This window comes from Mytilus edulis, chromosome 1 (genome assembly GCF_963676685.1).
Source record: "Mytilus edulis chromosome 1, xbMytEdul2.2, whole genome shotgun sequence".
In the NCBI taxonomy this organism is placed as follows: domain Eukaryota; kingdom Metazoa; phylum Mollusca; class Bivalvia; order Mytilida; family Mytilidae; genus Mytilus; species Mytilus edulis.
In genome coordinates this window covers 31,201,654-31,219,092 of record NC_092344.1, presented here as the reverse complement: position 1 = coordinate 31,219,092, position 17,439 = coordinate 31,201,654, and the positions used below count along the sequence as shown (strand labels likewise).

General features: G+C 31.0%; 1 protein-coding gene across 5 annotated transcripts in view; it reads left to right on the top strand.

The window, feature by feature from the left end:
* LOC139529492 (neuronal calcium sensor 2-like) overlaps positions 1-17,439 on the top strand; it is a 104,897-nt gene that overhangs the window by 68,175 nt on the left and 19,283 nt on the right. The window contains exon 1 of one of the 5 annotated variants that reach the window (XM_071325497.1): positions 11,675-12,069. The exons of the other annotated variants lie outside the window; for them this stretch is intronic. The gene's annotated coding sequence lies outside the window, so the exon portion shown is untranslated. Of the gene's footprint in view, positions 1-11,674; positions 12,070-17,439 lie in introns of those variants that run through there. 5 annotated transcript variants of the gene reach the window in all.

Genomic DNA, 17,439 nt, shown 5'->3' with positions numbered 1-17,439 from the left:
GTGATTCCCTATATAATCAACCAAGTTTTAAAAAAAAGACAGAAAGGGAACAGTATGAGATTTATTCTAAAGGTAGGAAATTGGTTTGAATTTTTCAATCCGTTTTTCAGAAATTTCAATACACACTTTGTTTTATCAAATTTTATTCTGCACAAAGCAAAGTAGTTGTATTGAGTATGAATCATGTTGAATTTGTACAGCTTTGAATGTTTCAATGAAGAACTCTCTGATTTTTTATTCTTATATTTCTTTTAAAATTTTGAGTAAAATGGTTTTCTCATTTATTATTTTTTATACTTCAATAGACGATGTCTTTGATTGCCGCTTGTGAGATATGTATTTAGAAAACTGGTATATTATAATTATGCATATGTCTGAAGTTTTCTTTTGTTTTTTAAATATATTAATTAGATAATTATTTTTTCGAAAGAAACTTTCACTTTCCCCCAATTCTATGAACAATTTCAGTTCCCTTGTGCACTTTGGTCCTTTGTGCTACATGTAGCTAATACTTACATACATTAAAGCATCAGTATGTTTTCATTTCTTTCCACTGTTATTTCGTTTCTCAGATTTGATATTTTAATCAAAATTTTAAAAATCAAACTTTCAAAAAGTGAAATAATCAAAATTGCACTTTAGGTTTAGTATTTTTAAAGTTTGATCAAATTTCTATATTATCAAATTGAAAAACTATATTTAGAATTTTAATATTTTAATTATTTGATTAAAATTTCAAAACTTCAAAACTTTTACACAAAATTGAATTTTGATATTTTTAAAACTTTGATCAAAATTCAAAAGATATATATAAAATTTCAAAACTTTTTAAAACTTTTAATTGGTAAGTGTTACACAGGCCCTTTCACATAGCCCTGATATAAAGTCGGTTCCAAACCGATACCTGTTATAACACCAAATCGTACATAAATAATCGCAATTTTTATTGAAACTATTTAATTTTTTTTAACATTTTCATAATATTTTTATGCTTTATAGGGAATTTCAGGTCCTTTGTGCTCTTATCAAACTTCTTTGGTGTCCTTAGTGCTCCTATGTGCTCTTCTGTGCACACAGGAGGTCCTTTGCAGTGTTTTTAGAGACCGTAGTAATTTACCCTAAACTTGTGACTATTAATTGTAAGGTATTAAAGCTATGTGACAGGTTCTATTTTCTTTTCTTCAAGAGTTACAAGATTCTGATAATTTAGAACTGATCTTTTTTATCACCAGTCTGTGAGCTGGTATATTTATAATCTTACTTGTTTCTTATGCCCCACTTAGGGGTATTAACTATTATGTTTTTTGGTCTGTTTGTCTGTTTATCTGTCTGTCTTGTTACAGGTTAAAGCCTTTGGTCAAGGTAGTTTTTGGTGAAGTTGAAGTCCAATCAACTTGAAACTTAGAACACATGTTCCCTATGATATGATCTTTCTAATTTTACTGCCAAGTTAAAGTTTAAACCTCAGTTTCATGGTCCATTGAACATAGAAAATGATAGTGGAGTGGGGCATCCATGTTCTATTGACACATTTAATTCTTGTTAGTTATTGGGTAGGGTATAAAATCTTTCACAGAATCAGTTGTTGCTGATCAGTGTACCCGGTATTTAAATTCTTAGAAAGTGGACTGCCTCCATTTGAATAAATACAATAGCTATTGTGGATATTGTGCATTGAAACTACATTTTCCCTTGAAAAACTAATCATTAATTGATAAATTATTGATGAATCAGAAGTACATGTAGTTGAATTGATATGATAAAGATGCATACTGAATAGCAAACAGTTTTATCATGTCAATTATGTAATTGCTAGGGTGAAAACATTAGAATGGAATAAGCATGTTCCTTTTGTAAAGAGGTATTTTGTAGGATAATGCAAACTATATAAACTATTCCCAAAGGTGAAGTGTCCTTTTCCAAGCAATTAGAGATTGTTCCTCACGAGGACTGCCTTCCATTAAGTCAATTTTCTTGTGCACTGACAGGAAAAACAAAGTGTCGTTTACTATTGTATGTAGAATTTATCAAACTTCGTAATCAATACAAAAAAATATAGTTATATAATATCAATTAACTATCCTTCATTTAATCTGACTGCATTGTATAGAAGAAAAACAGGGAGTCAATTTCATTAAAGTTGATCCAAGCAACTCAGAACACATTAAGACTGTCAATGTACTGTGTCACTATGGTTAGTTTTTAAAGAAAACCATGCACTTCTGTTTTTAATTTGTTAAGTTTAAAATGTAAGAAATAAAATTTCTGAGTAGCTCACAAATTTTATATTATTTTTCAAGGATTAATTTGTAATTGTGGGAATAAAACCTGAGAAACCCAATAACTTATCAAAAGAGTAAGGAGTACATGTAATTTCAAAATAGTGAATTGTCCTTTTCTAAGCAATGATCAGTAACAATGTACCTATATCACTGCATGTGTATTGTACAATAACTACTTTATGAGTTCATAAGCCTGCCAAGTTAGGATTATATTCAGCCTACATTTAAGTTATTTTTGATTAATCTTTGTTTCATTGATATAACAAGTTGCACAATTATAACCAATCTCTCAAATTTTTTCGATTCTGACATGTTTTTATTGTCGAGCCTGCAACTTTTGTTGCAGAAAGCTCGACATAGGGATAGTGATCCGGCGGCGGCGGCTACGGCGGCGGCGTTAGCTAACTTCTTAAAAGCTTTATATTTTAGAAGGTGGAAGACCTGGATGCTTCATACTTTGTATATAGATGCCTCATGTTACGAAGTTTCCGTCAGTCACATGTCCAATGTCCTTGACCTCATTTTCATGGTTCAGTGACCACTTGAAAAAAAAGTTCAAATTTTTTGTAATGTTGAATTCTCTCTTATTATAAGTAATAGGATAACTATATATGATATGTGCGTACCTTGCAAGGTCCTCATGTCTGTCAGACAGTTTTCACTTGACCTCGACCTCATTTCATGGATCAGTGAACAAGGTTAAGTTTTGGTGGTCAAGTCCATATCTCAGATACTATAAGCAATAGGGCTAGTATATTCGGTGTATGGAAGGACTGTAAGGTGTACATGTCCAACTGGCAGGTGTCATCTGACCTTGACCTCATTTTCATGGTTCAGTGGTTATAGTTAAATTTTTGTGTTTTGGTCTGTTGTTCTCATACTATATGCAATAGGTCTACTATATTTGTTGTATGGAATGATTGTAAGGTGTACATGTCTAGCGGGCAGATGTCATGTGACCTTGACCTCATTTTCATGGTTCAGTAGTCAAAGTTAAGTTTTTGAGTTTTGGGCTTTTTATCTAATACTATATGGCATAGGTCAACTATATTTGGTGTATGGAAATATTTAATGATCTTTATGTCAGTCGCGCAGGCTTTATTTGACCGTGACCTCATTTTCACGGTTCATTGCACAGTGTTAAGTTTTTGTGTTTTGGTCTATTTTTCTTAAACTATAAGTAATAGGTCAACTATATATGTTGTATAGAAGCATTGTTAGCTGTACATGTCTGCCTGGCATGGTTCATCTGACCGTGACCTTATTTTCAAGGTTCATTGGTCTTTGTTTAGTTATCTTGGTTAATGTTAAGTTTATGGTACAGTTGTTATAAAGCTTAGCTTTTTACTAAGGACTATCAACATAATATCAATGATTAGTATAGAAGGCGAGACATTTCAGCTAGTGCACTCTTGTTTTTTCTTTATTTTATATGTGTTACAGGTCTCCTGGATAGTATGTACAGAAATATAATTTATATAATTTGACACAATAAAATTGAGAATGGAAATAGCAAATGTGTCAAAGAGACAACAAATCTGACCAGAGACTAAGAGCAGAAAACATATTTATTTCAAAGCAATTCAAAATACCAATAGGACGCGTGAGACAAACAATTCCATAAAAAATATAAGAATCCTAATTGTGTTAAAAATTGAAAGATATATATAATATAGCAAGAAAAAACGTGTCTAGACTGTCAACTCATAAATATAACCCCATCTAAAGTTAAATAGCTGCTCCTTAATTAAAGAGAATCTTCCAGACATACTATTATAACGGGTTAAGCAAGGTCTACATTCATCATATAACTTCCTTCTTTAGGTGACCCTAGGGCAAATATCATATAGAACTAGAATCCTTATGACAAATTGTTGATGACTAAAGCTTAAAAATATAATTGTACTCATTTTGAAAGTGTATTTTCTTTTGTACTTGGGTACTATTGGTATGCTACATTAAACAAGTCATTCTTCATTATTTTATATACATGGAGATGTTTTGATTATGTCAAATAGACTGAGCAACCCAATATTTAGAGGTCCACAATTAATGGGTGAATATAGCACTAGACACTCTGAATGTGGAGCTCTGTTGTCTGCGGTCTGTTTGTTTGTTTGTCAGTTTTTGCAATGTATCTGCAACTGCTTCTAAACCTTAATGACTAGATTTTCTTGAAACCTCCAGAAGAAGTTCATAATCTAATTAAATAATGTTTGCTTCATATTTCATTATATTATCAGATGATTTGTGAGGTTTCTGTAACAAATAACGGACTTGCCAATATCTGTTCAAAGGAGGATAGACAACTTATATCTGTTATTTCACTGTAACAAGCTGTAAGTGGATTTCAATTGAAAAAAATCATAATCAAGGCTCTTTAGATGTAATGTGAATTTGATTTTCTATTTATTGTGGTTTAGTTTTTCGCAGATAGACCTGTAAAATGAAATTATCTCTAATTTAATAAAAACAACCTGTTTCAGAATAAATGAGATTTTTTCCATTAAATAGATTTGTAAAGGATATTTTATAGAAAAGTATACTGTATTTTTTGTGCAATTGCCTTTGATGAATTTCACAGATTGACAAAATTCAAACGAGATGCACATTTGGTGAATTGAAAATTACTATATACATTAACTGCTCAATTTGACATTGATCAGAAGATTTTACTTATTGGATTAGTTTAAAAGTCTTTAAATTCCAGATGTTAAATTGCTCATTTCTTAGATGGCCCTTTGAAAATTTTAGGAAATAAAATCATTCCTTATGTAAAAAAAAAAAATAGCATATCAATGCTAAGGTTGTAACTAGAAATTGCACATTGAGGGTGCGCTTGATTCCAATCTTAATACATTGCAATTGACTAGGCTTGTCAGTTTTCCTGACAAAGGTCAGTCACAGGTTCTCTCCTTGCACTCAGGCTACTTCCACTGATAAAGAATGACCACAACAATATGACAGTGGGTTGAACACCAATAATCAATCAATCAATAATTCATTTTCCCTATTGAAACTATGCTTAAAAATTAATGGTCTTTGTGCTTTCCAAACATGAGATGGCTTACAATCAGAAAAACAACAGCAAATAAGAATAGAAGGCTTTATCCATGAAGTCCCTGTGATGCATGGTTTTGCTGCATTGTGGATTGGTACCAGACGTGATTAGATGTATCCCTACTCTTGAAAGTAGTGCATTATAATCCAGATAAAAGGAGATGTATCCTCCTCTTGTAGATAGTTCTATACCAGGAAAGCCGGCTCCCAAAACATCAATATAATAATAATCTTGTAGGTAGAACATTATAATCTAGGTCAAGGACAGAAACTGCTTGCAGCTTCAAGTCTTTATATTGTATTAGATACTGAATATATCAATTTAAAATCTTAAACCACATTTGACATTAAATTATTTTTATTTGGCTTCCATCCATTTTAAATGAGCCATAAAGCATCATGTCATCTAGGTCATAATGAATTTCTGCCAGAACAGCCATTACTGTTACTGTTTTGAGAGAATGGTGAAAATTGCTTTGAAAAGCTTACTCATTGTGATAAATAATTTACTGAAAAGTTAATGAGAAATTTCATTATTAATATGTAACACAAGTCTCCTTTATTGAAATCCACCAATCCATGTGGACAAATTGATAAGTTTCTTACATAATCTGAAGCCGTGGAGACTTAACCCCAGGCATCTTTGTCACTAATGAAGCATTGGTTATTAATAATAATTGTTGTATTAGTTTACCAATGAATAAAGGGAAATAATTATAAAGGTTGTAATTTGGTTTGTAAATTAGTATTTTTAAATACATGCAGAGATGTACTGGTGACATAATTTTAGGGATCAAAAGTCAAAAGTCAATAGGTTATATGTCCTTATCTGGTTGAATAAAGACTTACACAGAGAATTACAAAAAACAGCTGTCATATTTTTAACCTACAGCTGTGGTGAAAGTTAACATTCTTGGATACTGTAAACCATCACACATTCACTGTGGATTCATTTGTGGAATACCAATTTTTGTAGATTCTTGGGTTAAAGTTTAACAACAAATTCAAATAATTAATAAAGATAAAAAAAAAAAGTTTAATCTTGTATGCCAAATAAAGGTAAAACTTCAAAATCAAATATCCATGAAGTTACAAGTTTTCCACAATCTGCTAAATTTTGTATCCACAAGGTAAACAAACACAGTGTGCAACTTTCATGTGTTTAAAAACAGTAGATGTGGATCTTCTCTTTATATGAATTTATCAACAAAATAGATTGGTACCTTACAAGCAAGAAATAAAGAGGAGAAAAGTATTCTGGAAAAATAAGTTAGTTCACAGTATATTGAATATACTATAGAATCTATTTGACAGAATAGTCCATTGAGGTGTCAGCTTAATTTTAGAATATATCAAACAGCAAGTTTTACTAAATCCTACTGTAATAAATTATTCAGTTTTCTAAATGTAGACGGTTTAGCAAGTCATAATATAAAACTAAAAACAAAATATCATTTGACCTAACACTATTTGACCAGAACTTGGTTTAAATTATATCGATTGTATTTATGACTTTTCTCATTCCCTTGATTGCTACATAAAAGAGGGACGAAAGATATCAGAGGGACATTCAAACTCGTAGAGTCAAGGCTCTGTGTTGAAGGCTGTACATTGACCTATAATGGTTTACTTTTATGAATTGTTATTTGGATGGAGAGTTGTCTCATTGGCACTCACACCACATCTTTTTATATCTAATCATAGATGGAAAAAAAACTGACAACGCCATGGTTAAAAAATTAAGACAAACAGACAAATAATAGTACAGAAGACACAACATAGAAAACTAAAGACTAAGCAACACAACCCCACCAAAAACAGGGATGCTCTGGAAGGGGTATTTAGCAGACCCTGCTCCACATGTGGCACTCGTCGTTCATGCTTTAACTTCTATGTATATTTCAAATTACAGTGAATAACGATGTCTATCCACAGAATTATAGCAGTAGCTTTTAAAATGGCATGTGCAACATTAGATTTCCCAGACCATAGCTAACTAGTACATGGAACTTTTAGTGTCCACATAAATATGTCAGATACAGCTATTTGTTAATAGAAACTTGATGTAAATAGGCTATGGATCAATTTGTTGAAGTTTTAATAAATTTTGGAATAGGAATGTAAATCATTTAACTATCAATTGAACTGTGTAACAATTTACGGACAGAAGCCGTTAGTTCCATTATTATAAAACTGCAGAATATTGGTGATGAAAAAGAGAGATTTAATTAAAGCATTTATCTTTTTTCTAGTCGAACTTTGAATAGAATTCATCATACGCAGTATCCTTGTTCAGGATATAGTGGCGAGAATTATATCATAAAATAGAAGTAATACAATATCAACTCCATCCTGAGAATGGTTTCATTAAATCTACGATGTTTTGTTAGGGATGTTATATTTTTGTTTAACGAGAACAATTTTCAAGTCTCTTGGGACGTAATCGACATGCTTTCTATTTAGAATGATATAATGTTGGCAGATATACTCAGTACCTTAAATGGAATGCACACCATTTTGATAAACAACTAAGTTTTGAAGGATTACACATGCATAGGATTTTTAGATTGGAGATATAGATAATTCCTGTATACCACGGCATTAATTTTCTCCAGGAAACTCTGTACCATGTCTGAAGAATTATGGGAGTTTTTCATGCGTAAATCGGTTTAATTCATTTGGCTCAAAGAACAAAATATATTGCTTAATGTCCATTATCTGGTTGTTTGAACTGATGTAGTTTTTATATAATGCTGATTTGTGTCTGTTTGTCTATTAGTTCAATGTATAGTCACTTAGTATATCAATTATACATTTTTCCACTAATAAAAATAGGGGTTTTAATAATTACTCTTCAGCCTACATGTATATTTTAATTTGTTTTTAGCCTTAAGTAACATGCTTGGTGATTTTATCAATGAAATTAATTTTGAAGTAAAGAGTTGATGGCAGATCTTTAAAAGTGGTCGTCTGCTGAATATATCTACAACCTTGCTTTCTGGTTGCAGTTTAAAGCTAGATATAATATATAGACATGTCTGTTCTTGAAGACTTTGAGATATATTTTTATTAAAGACGGGATCAAGGAAACATCCGCCAATTTGTCCCCCCCCAAAAAAAGGTGGTACTCCATTATGGACTCTTATAAAGAAAAAGTTTTCATCAAATGAAAGTTTAAGACAGCTATACAGGGGGGTCCAGCCATTTAAAAAAGGGGGTTCCCAACCCAGGATAAATGGGGGGTTTCAACTATATGTCCCCATTCAAATGCATTGATCATCCAAAAAAAGGGGGGTTCCAACCCTGGAACCATTCCCTGGATCTGCCCTGCTATATATAGTAGCAGATATCTTGATGAAATCACTTGACATAGAACTATTTTATTTTCCAGCAATGTTATGGGCATTAAATCAGGGTCAGGGTTACTGTGATAACCCCAATCTGATAGTTGAAGGCCTTCCTCAAAAAAACATTTTCTGTATATTAGGGCATGGAGAAACTATTCTAATAAGATTGGTTTTTATAAAACTTTATTTTTTAGCAATGTTGGGAATGGCTAAGGTATCATCCATCAATGTGAGGTTTAAGGGGTATAGGTTGGCTGTGTTAACTTTTTACTTGCATTTACTATTACGATAATGAACAATACAAAACTATCAAACTAAGGGAAAACTTTAAAATTTGCATCATAGAATTAGTTTGATGATGACATACCTCATATGTTACTTTTTAAAAACAGTTTTGCTTTTGATTCAGTGTGCACTTTTGATCCATAGACCATATATTATATAAACTTGAATTACCTGCTGATTAAATGGAAAATAGCAATTGACTTTCTATCTTACAAAATAAAATGAAAATTCTGAGAAAATTTTCAGTTTCTTGAAGACTATAGCAATTCTCCCATTTTTAGCAAGGCTAAATAAAAGGTTGAGTAAACCTTGTAGTTTCCAGATAAGTATAGATTTTCTACCAGTTTCATGTGAGATATATTATTTTTATTTGATTATCTCCAGAAATTATAGGGTAGCACAAGACAGATCAGATATATTAGGGAGGTCTACTATTGAACAAAAATTAAGATAAATCATGACAAAAAAGACAATCAAATTATAGTTATTGAGGCTGAGAAAAGAATTAGAGCTCACACAGGATTGGGATTGATATTATATCAAACTGTCTAACTGATTCTCGTCAGTAGTGTAAGCATACTTTTATATAGGTTTTCCCAGTACATGGTTTTCACTATAGAGGATGGGAGTTCTCAAATTCCTTTTTCTTGGATATTTGATTTTGTGGTTTTTGCAAAAGTTTACATGCAAGCCTACATGGAAATTTGTAGTTCACGAAAACCAAATAATCTATGAAAATTGGTATCATTGAATTTTTACACTGATTATGATATACTGCTTCCAGTGGCTCAGTGGTATAAGTAGTTACATCTGTAATCACTAGCCAGTCAACATTGAGGTTGTGAGGACGAAACCCTGCTTGTGCAGGTGCACTCAACTCGACCTTTATTGACCAGGGTTGTCAATTTTCCTATTGAAGGTTGGTGGGTTTCTCCTGGCACTCTGGCTTCCTCAACCACAATTAAAACTGGGCTGCCACGAAATAGCCAAAAAGCAGTGCTTAAAGTGGCGTTAAAACACAAAAAATCAAAATAATCAAATCAAGAAGGATTGAGTACACTACTGGAAAAAGATTAACTATTACCATAACAGTTTATTACTTAATTCCTTAATTATTTCCCCTAAAACCCTGTGTCAATAGGCTTTCTTAAATAACAGCAGGTTAAATTATAGATTGATATAAAAGATCATAAAAGTACTGATGTACCGAGTGATAGTCATATTAATAATTTTATAGCAAACGGTACAGCAGTTTGAAATTAATAAATGCATGCAGCTATTTATAAGGTTTAATTGGGTTGTTATTTAATCAACTATGAAGAATTTTGTGTCCAGCATTTCAGTTTAACTTAATAAATGAAAGTTCACACCACAAGATCCTGGTGTGAAAGTACTTGCTGTGTGTGATCAATCAATATTGTAACATGCAAATTTCAAGGTGGGCGTGTATTTGCCATGAAATCACATGTTTATCCACACACCTTATCATATACATGTAAATAACATGATGAATCTTTAAATAAATTGATACAAACTAAAAATCAAAAGTACTGAAGTACTGAACATATGATGACCACAAGTTCTGGTGGATGATCACCAGCACTTGTCTAAGAAAGAAATATCATCTCTATACCAAAAATTGAATTGATAGTACTGCCGTACCAGTATTCTATATTTACTTTAAAATTAAGATGGTAAAGATATTGTGAGTACCAAATGAAATGATAAAAGTTTCAGTAACTTCGGTCTTTCTTTGTGAATTGTAGATGATGATAAAATTTGGGGGATCACATATCTTCTGAATCCCTCACTGTAAATCATGCAACAGTATTCTTGATTCATTTCTAGTTACACTGAAAAAATAGTGGGGACATAAAAAATAAAAAGATGTTGAGACTGACATGCAACTAACATTAGGAAGGTACTGGGATATATCAGACTTGTTCTGTTCAATGATAGGTTATTGTTGGTCCTCGTCCCTGCCACATCAAAAGTTATACATGTATTTGAAATTTCACTGAAATATAAATGCTCTTGCACGTAGGAAAATTTTCAGTTCCTTAATTTCTGCATTATCAATTCATTTTTCTACGATTTTTACTAATGTATCACGGAAATTGATAAGGGACGTCAGTAAATGTCAATGACTTTTTCCCTAAATTGATCTGTTTGTTAAAAAGTTCAATTTTCTCTTCTTTCTTGTATTTCAAAATCTATGCAATAACAAGTATGGCCTGCACGAAATAAAGTATATATAACTTTGTATCTTTGTATCTATATATTAATAAACATTTGTAAAGTTTTTATCAGCAATAAGTGCTCTCACATCAAACTTCAAAGGTAATGTAAATTATTCTTTTGATATTAACTCTTTCAAAATCATGGTTGGATTTGTTCCACATGATGAATTTTAAAAAAGGATGACAATTTTTCCAACAATAAAACCTGCTTTTTTGGCATCACATGAAGGAGAAATGTTACACATGATAAAAAAAAAGGGGGGGGGGGGGGGGGTAACAATTTATCAAACAATAAAACCGGCTTTTTTGGGATCTTTGGTGAGGCAAATTAATTTCAACCTTTATGGTAATGCTATCAATGTAGAAATTGAAATTTGTAGGAATGAATCTGCTCCTGTTGTTTAATTAAATCAGAATGTTTCATTAGATACAGGTCAGGTGTTACATCACTTACTTATTCATTACTCAAAATCATTCTGACAAAAACCTAATAATTTGTACAAATATGGTTGGAATTAATTATAAGACTTGTTAAGAGATTTTAGAAGCTTATTAAATCTGCAGTTACAATTGAAGTAATGCATCAGGGAATGATTGACTGGCTTGGCCTAATCAATATGTATCAAGAATTTACTCTTGTTTGATTGTGTGGGTATTAGACGGACTGTGTACTAGTCGTTTAGTACAAAAAGGATGAATTTAAATGGGTTTTGACTGATGTGATATGAACGTGAAGTTTTATGTGGGATTATATATGTTAAAAAGAAGAGATGTTTTAAAGTAAACGATCTGTGGTTTTGTCTGTATTAAAGACGTAATATTTGGGAGTGTCTTCTTTCTTAACTTATAACTCAGGTAAGTTGATCAAGTTTTTTAACACCTTTTTTATTTGTAACTTTCTCGATAAAAAACTGTGGAAACAGGTTTTTATGAAATATTTACAATAATATTCAATTATTGCTTATTTGACTTGTCGCTTAGTTTATTTCCTAGTGTTTTTTATTTGCTTTGAATGTATCTGACACAGGTATATTTAGGAAATTTCACTTTTGTCTTAAATACTGACTATAGTACACTCCTGTATTTTTTCTTCTTTTTTGTCTTTCTGAATTAAACCTAAAATATATATTATAATATATGATTTAACAATGGGATAATAAAAAATAAACCTGTTTTATGCTTTAAGATATTATGACTAAACAGTAAACATTTTTAATGTCCATGATATATATTTATAGTAGCTGAAAATTCTCAGTATATGAGCTATTAATAGCTTTAGGTCATCACCTTATCTAAACTGTAACAAATAGCTAGACGGGGGAATTTGAATGTGTCCCACAAAATGATTTGGCATGTATCTTTTGCAATTTCTTTCACTAAAAATAAATGGGGGTTAGGATGAATCACTCTAGACAATCTTAATCATGCTTTGTGATGATCTATAACAGTATCTGCACACTTGTTTATGATTATACAAATTGATATTTAAACTTAACAACATGATTGTGAACTATTTATTTATTTTGGATATGTTTCTGCTGATGTAGTTCATGTCAGGGCATCTGTTTTTAAATGTTAAAACTGAAATTTTATACATTATTTAGACATATATATATAAGTTGGATGTGCTTTATTCCTATCACGTTGTAATCAAAGTTGTTCAATTCCAAGCAGAAACTTCAGTTTATATATGACTGCTTTTTTTCGGCTTTACATATAAACATGTATGTGTATGATTTGTTTGTCTACTGTTGTAGCTTCCTATAGAAACTTTTTGTTCATGCGTCCAGTAAGACAAATTATAGCTCTAACCAATGAATTGTAACTTATTTGTCATTGGAGATTGTCTAATTTTGACTTTTTCTTACTAGCTCTGCAGTCCATATAAGCAGTATGAATAATGAAGTTCTCATTTATTGAGATGTAGCTCGTAATTTTTTTGATTCAACTCCTGTCCTATATGCACAGTCCCATTGCAAAGTATTGTTTCCCTCTACCATGGAAAAAAATTGGTTGATTGATCATGATCATATAGGGAATCACTGAAGCATGACTAGAGTTGTCCCCCTCTAAGGGCAGTCAGTGCCCCCTTTCTTTATGAACATTTGTGAATATGCTTTGTGTTGCATTAGAATAGTGTACTATTGTCAGATTTTATCTGTCATTTCATCTCTGTAAGAGTTTTATTGCCCTTTTGTTTTGTTTTTTCTTATTTTAATTTCTGCAGAAAATTTCATAATAGAGGAAGGATTTTATTCTTTGAAAAAATCAGAATTGAATGTTTAAATCAGTCAACAAGAACATTGTAAGGAATTAAAGAAATAATTTACGGAATTTACTGAATAGAAATAGGTTAACATCATGAAATAATAGAATGGACCATTAAAATGACCTTGACATTTTCATACCTTTATGAAATATAAAAGTTTTGATTGCTTGCCTTATGAATTAAGTTAAATATATTGTTTCCAAATGAATTCCGATAAATATTGATAAATATTAATCAGCATGCACTTAACTGCTATACTTAACTGCATAAATGAATAAAATAATAGTATATAAAGGAATTATTGGAGAGCTGATTCAAGACAGCAATAAAAAGAAAATTCATTTGACATTCAAACTGGCATTCAGAGAAAAAAAATCCATCATAACTTATGATATGAAATATGAATCTTGAATTTACTCAGCATAGAATCATTATGTTTGCCCATTAGTCGTTTTTGCTTTTATTCATTAACACTTATTGTTATCAAATGTCACGGTGATTGCTTAATTGCACTCCTTCAAAGAGATTTTCTTACCTAAAGCTGACTGTTGATTGTATTCTCACTCAGATTATAGGTCCATTTGCATTAATTTGTCAATAATTTTCAACTAATTTTTACAGTAACCATACCAATAGAATAAATGTTAACAGGGAGATCTCACTTAATAGAATTAAACTTGATGAACTGACACTAAAGTTGATCTGTTGCGTAACTGCATCCCTACTTTGTAATGCATGAGGTTTTTTTTAAGTTCAATCAGTTTATTATCCATTGATTTCCAACATGAGCCTGTTAATTCTAACTGTTAATTACACAGAAATCATATTAGTCTTAATATGGAATTATATGCCATTTATAGGGTTTTTACTGCAAAAATAGGATTTAAACACGAAGGTGTAACGAGGTTGATAATTTACTGCTAATAAGGTTAAGGGTTAAAAAGCAGTATATATTTAATTATCCATGGCTTATGGTTATACATGATGTCTATAAATGAATATGTTATCCACGATTTAATGCTATTATGCCAATCATTGGCATTAATTTCAGTAAATGCATCGCTTAGATACTATGTGGTCAATGAACAGGACTACAGTACTGACCTAGTGGTCAATGAACAGGACTACAGTACTGACCTAGTGGTCAATGAACAGGACTACAGTACTGACCTAGTGATGAAAATGACCAACATTGATATCTGGCTGTGACATAATAATTGGAACATTCAGTATCAAATTTGACGTATTCTAGATTCCCTTGTATCTCCATTGTAATGTCTTATATATAACCACCTATATGGTTCTATGTAACCTACACTCCGTAAAAAATGTGTTATACATGTATTGCCAAATTCCTATAAAACACTTTAAATAAGGAAAAACTTGGTTTTCACGTTACCAGTATACCCAAATTTTAATACAAAAATGTGTGATTTGGAATAAGTTTGGGGATACATTCATTATCTACGTTCATACACATATACATGGTACGGTACATCATGAGGCAGATAGTATTACCATTGTACTGGTAGGCCATTATTTCATGTTCATATGGGTTAACATAATAACATCATGACAAAATGGAAAGGTTTTACAGTAAATGTCTTATGACAAAATGGAAAGGTTTGACAGTAAATGTCTTCCACTTTTCTTGTTCTGTAAAGGGTTCATAATATTTGTAAGCTGATTATAATGATGGAAATCCAAAATGTATAGAAACACATAAAACCTGTCTAAAAAGTTGTAAAAGTAAGATTTTCTTATTTAACTAAGTATCACTTATGTTTTATGTTGCAGTTTAAGAATAATTTTCCATAATCTCAAATAATTAAGGAAAATCTGTTGCATTTTTAAAACCTTTGTAACATGATACTGAGTGGTGACTTCTATTTTACTCTACTCCTGGGTTTGTACTACTAGTTTTAATGATGTGCCACAGTGGTATCTTACAATCAGTAGCTAGCTATACACTTTAGTTTTGGCAGTTTTTATTAGCCAGAAAAGTTTAATTGTTTTTGAGATCTTCATTACAGTGTTATCTATTAGGTTATTTACTGGTAAATTGAATTTGATTGATTTATCTCCCTTGAATTTTGTTATTAGAATAAGTTATCTCCCTTTATTCTTATTAGAATGAGTTATCTTTCTTGATATTTTGATTGGAACAAGTTATCTCAATTAATTCTTTATTTGAAAAAGTAATCTCCCTTGATTTGTTTTCTCTTTTTCTATTCTATGTGAAAATGGAAAAAATGAGGTTCATTCCATTGCAAATTTATTATATTCTTGACTCTTTTGAGTTATCTGTATGTTTATCAATAAATATTTTCATGGGTTTTCCAATCATCATACATTCATAAATAGTTGAAACATTTATTGTGTTTTTGGTCTATATAATTAGATATACATGTAAACTCTCATTTTAAGCTTATGAATAAATTATTTCCACAAAATAAATCCGAATAAATCTGGAGTAAATTACTATGACGTCTTGGTATATTATCTATGTTTTAACCAAGATACAACCATATAGAGGATAGATATCTGATTGTGCTGAGACATTATAAGATGTTTATAAGAATCTGTATGATTTCCCAGGAGTAATTGTGTCTACCTATCCTAAAAATCTAGTTATTTTATCAGAAAAACATGTTCTTTATCAGGTTAAATCTATGAATTGGGTTATTTAGGATTACTTTATACGGGTCTTCTTGGCTTATACTTTACATTCAGAGAAATATTTTTTGATTATTGAAACAAAATAAAATAGGAAATTCCGAGGGGAATAAAGATAAGTTTCAAGATCTCCTGACTTGTGTCAGTTTTAGAGTCTACTGTTTTTGTCATCTTCAGGGTCTTTCATTTATTGGATAATTACTCTTTGCATAAATTCATTGGCATAAAAGGTCAAGTTGATTCAGGAACTTATGTGTTTTTAATGACAGCCAAGTTTGATACAGGTGTATTGAAAGTCACATTTAATATGATACAAATATAAGGAAGGTCAGATTTGATACAGGTTTGATGATGATCAATTTGATACAGGCATGAGGAAGGTCAAATTCATTTCCAATAAAAGGAAAGTCAAATTTGATACAGGTATGCATAAGCTCAAGTTTGATACAGATATAATGATGGTCAAGTTTGATACAGGTATGAGTCTGTATGAGGAAGCTCAAGTTTCATACAGGTATGAGGAAGGTTCAATTTGGTACAGGTTTGTTGAAGGTCAAAATTGATACAGGTTTGAGGAAACTCAACTTTGATGCAGATATAAGAAAGGTCAAGTTTGACACAGAAATAAAGAAGCATGAGTTTGATTCAGGTACGTGAAAGGTCAAATTTGATAAAAAGTTTATCGAAGATCAAGTTTGATACAGGTATGAGGAAGGTCAAATTTAATACTGGTATGAAAAATGTCAAATTGAAACAATAAGGAAGGTCAAATATGATACAGATGATGGTTAATTTTTAGATAGGTATGTGGATGGTAAAGTAAAATACAGCCATTAGGCAGGTCAAGTTTTATAAATACAGAAATGAAGAAAGGGAGTTTGATTAGGGTTTGACAGGTATTAACATCAATATTAAACATCGTCTAGCAACCAAATCTGTATGATAGTTGTAATGAGCTCTTTTTGCTCTTTTACTTCAAAATAGAAAATTCATTTATTTACAGTTTGTCATAATAGCCTTGCAAATTTTGTAAATGGGTATACATCAATGGATTGTAGAAATCATGTTTTTTGACCGATTGATTTATTTATAATTGTCTATAATGGTCTTTATTACCATTTGATATAGGAAAATGTGATAATAAGTTCAAAGCTGTAAATGGATGCAGTTCATTTTGATTTTATCCATTATGTCTGACCTTGAAAAGCATGTTGACAAATGACATTTAGTTTGACAAATTCACATTTAGGAATATTTTATACTTCTTAAGGTGGTACCCA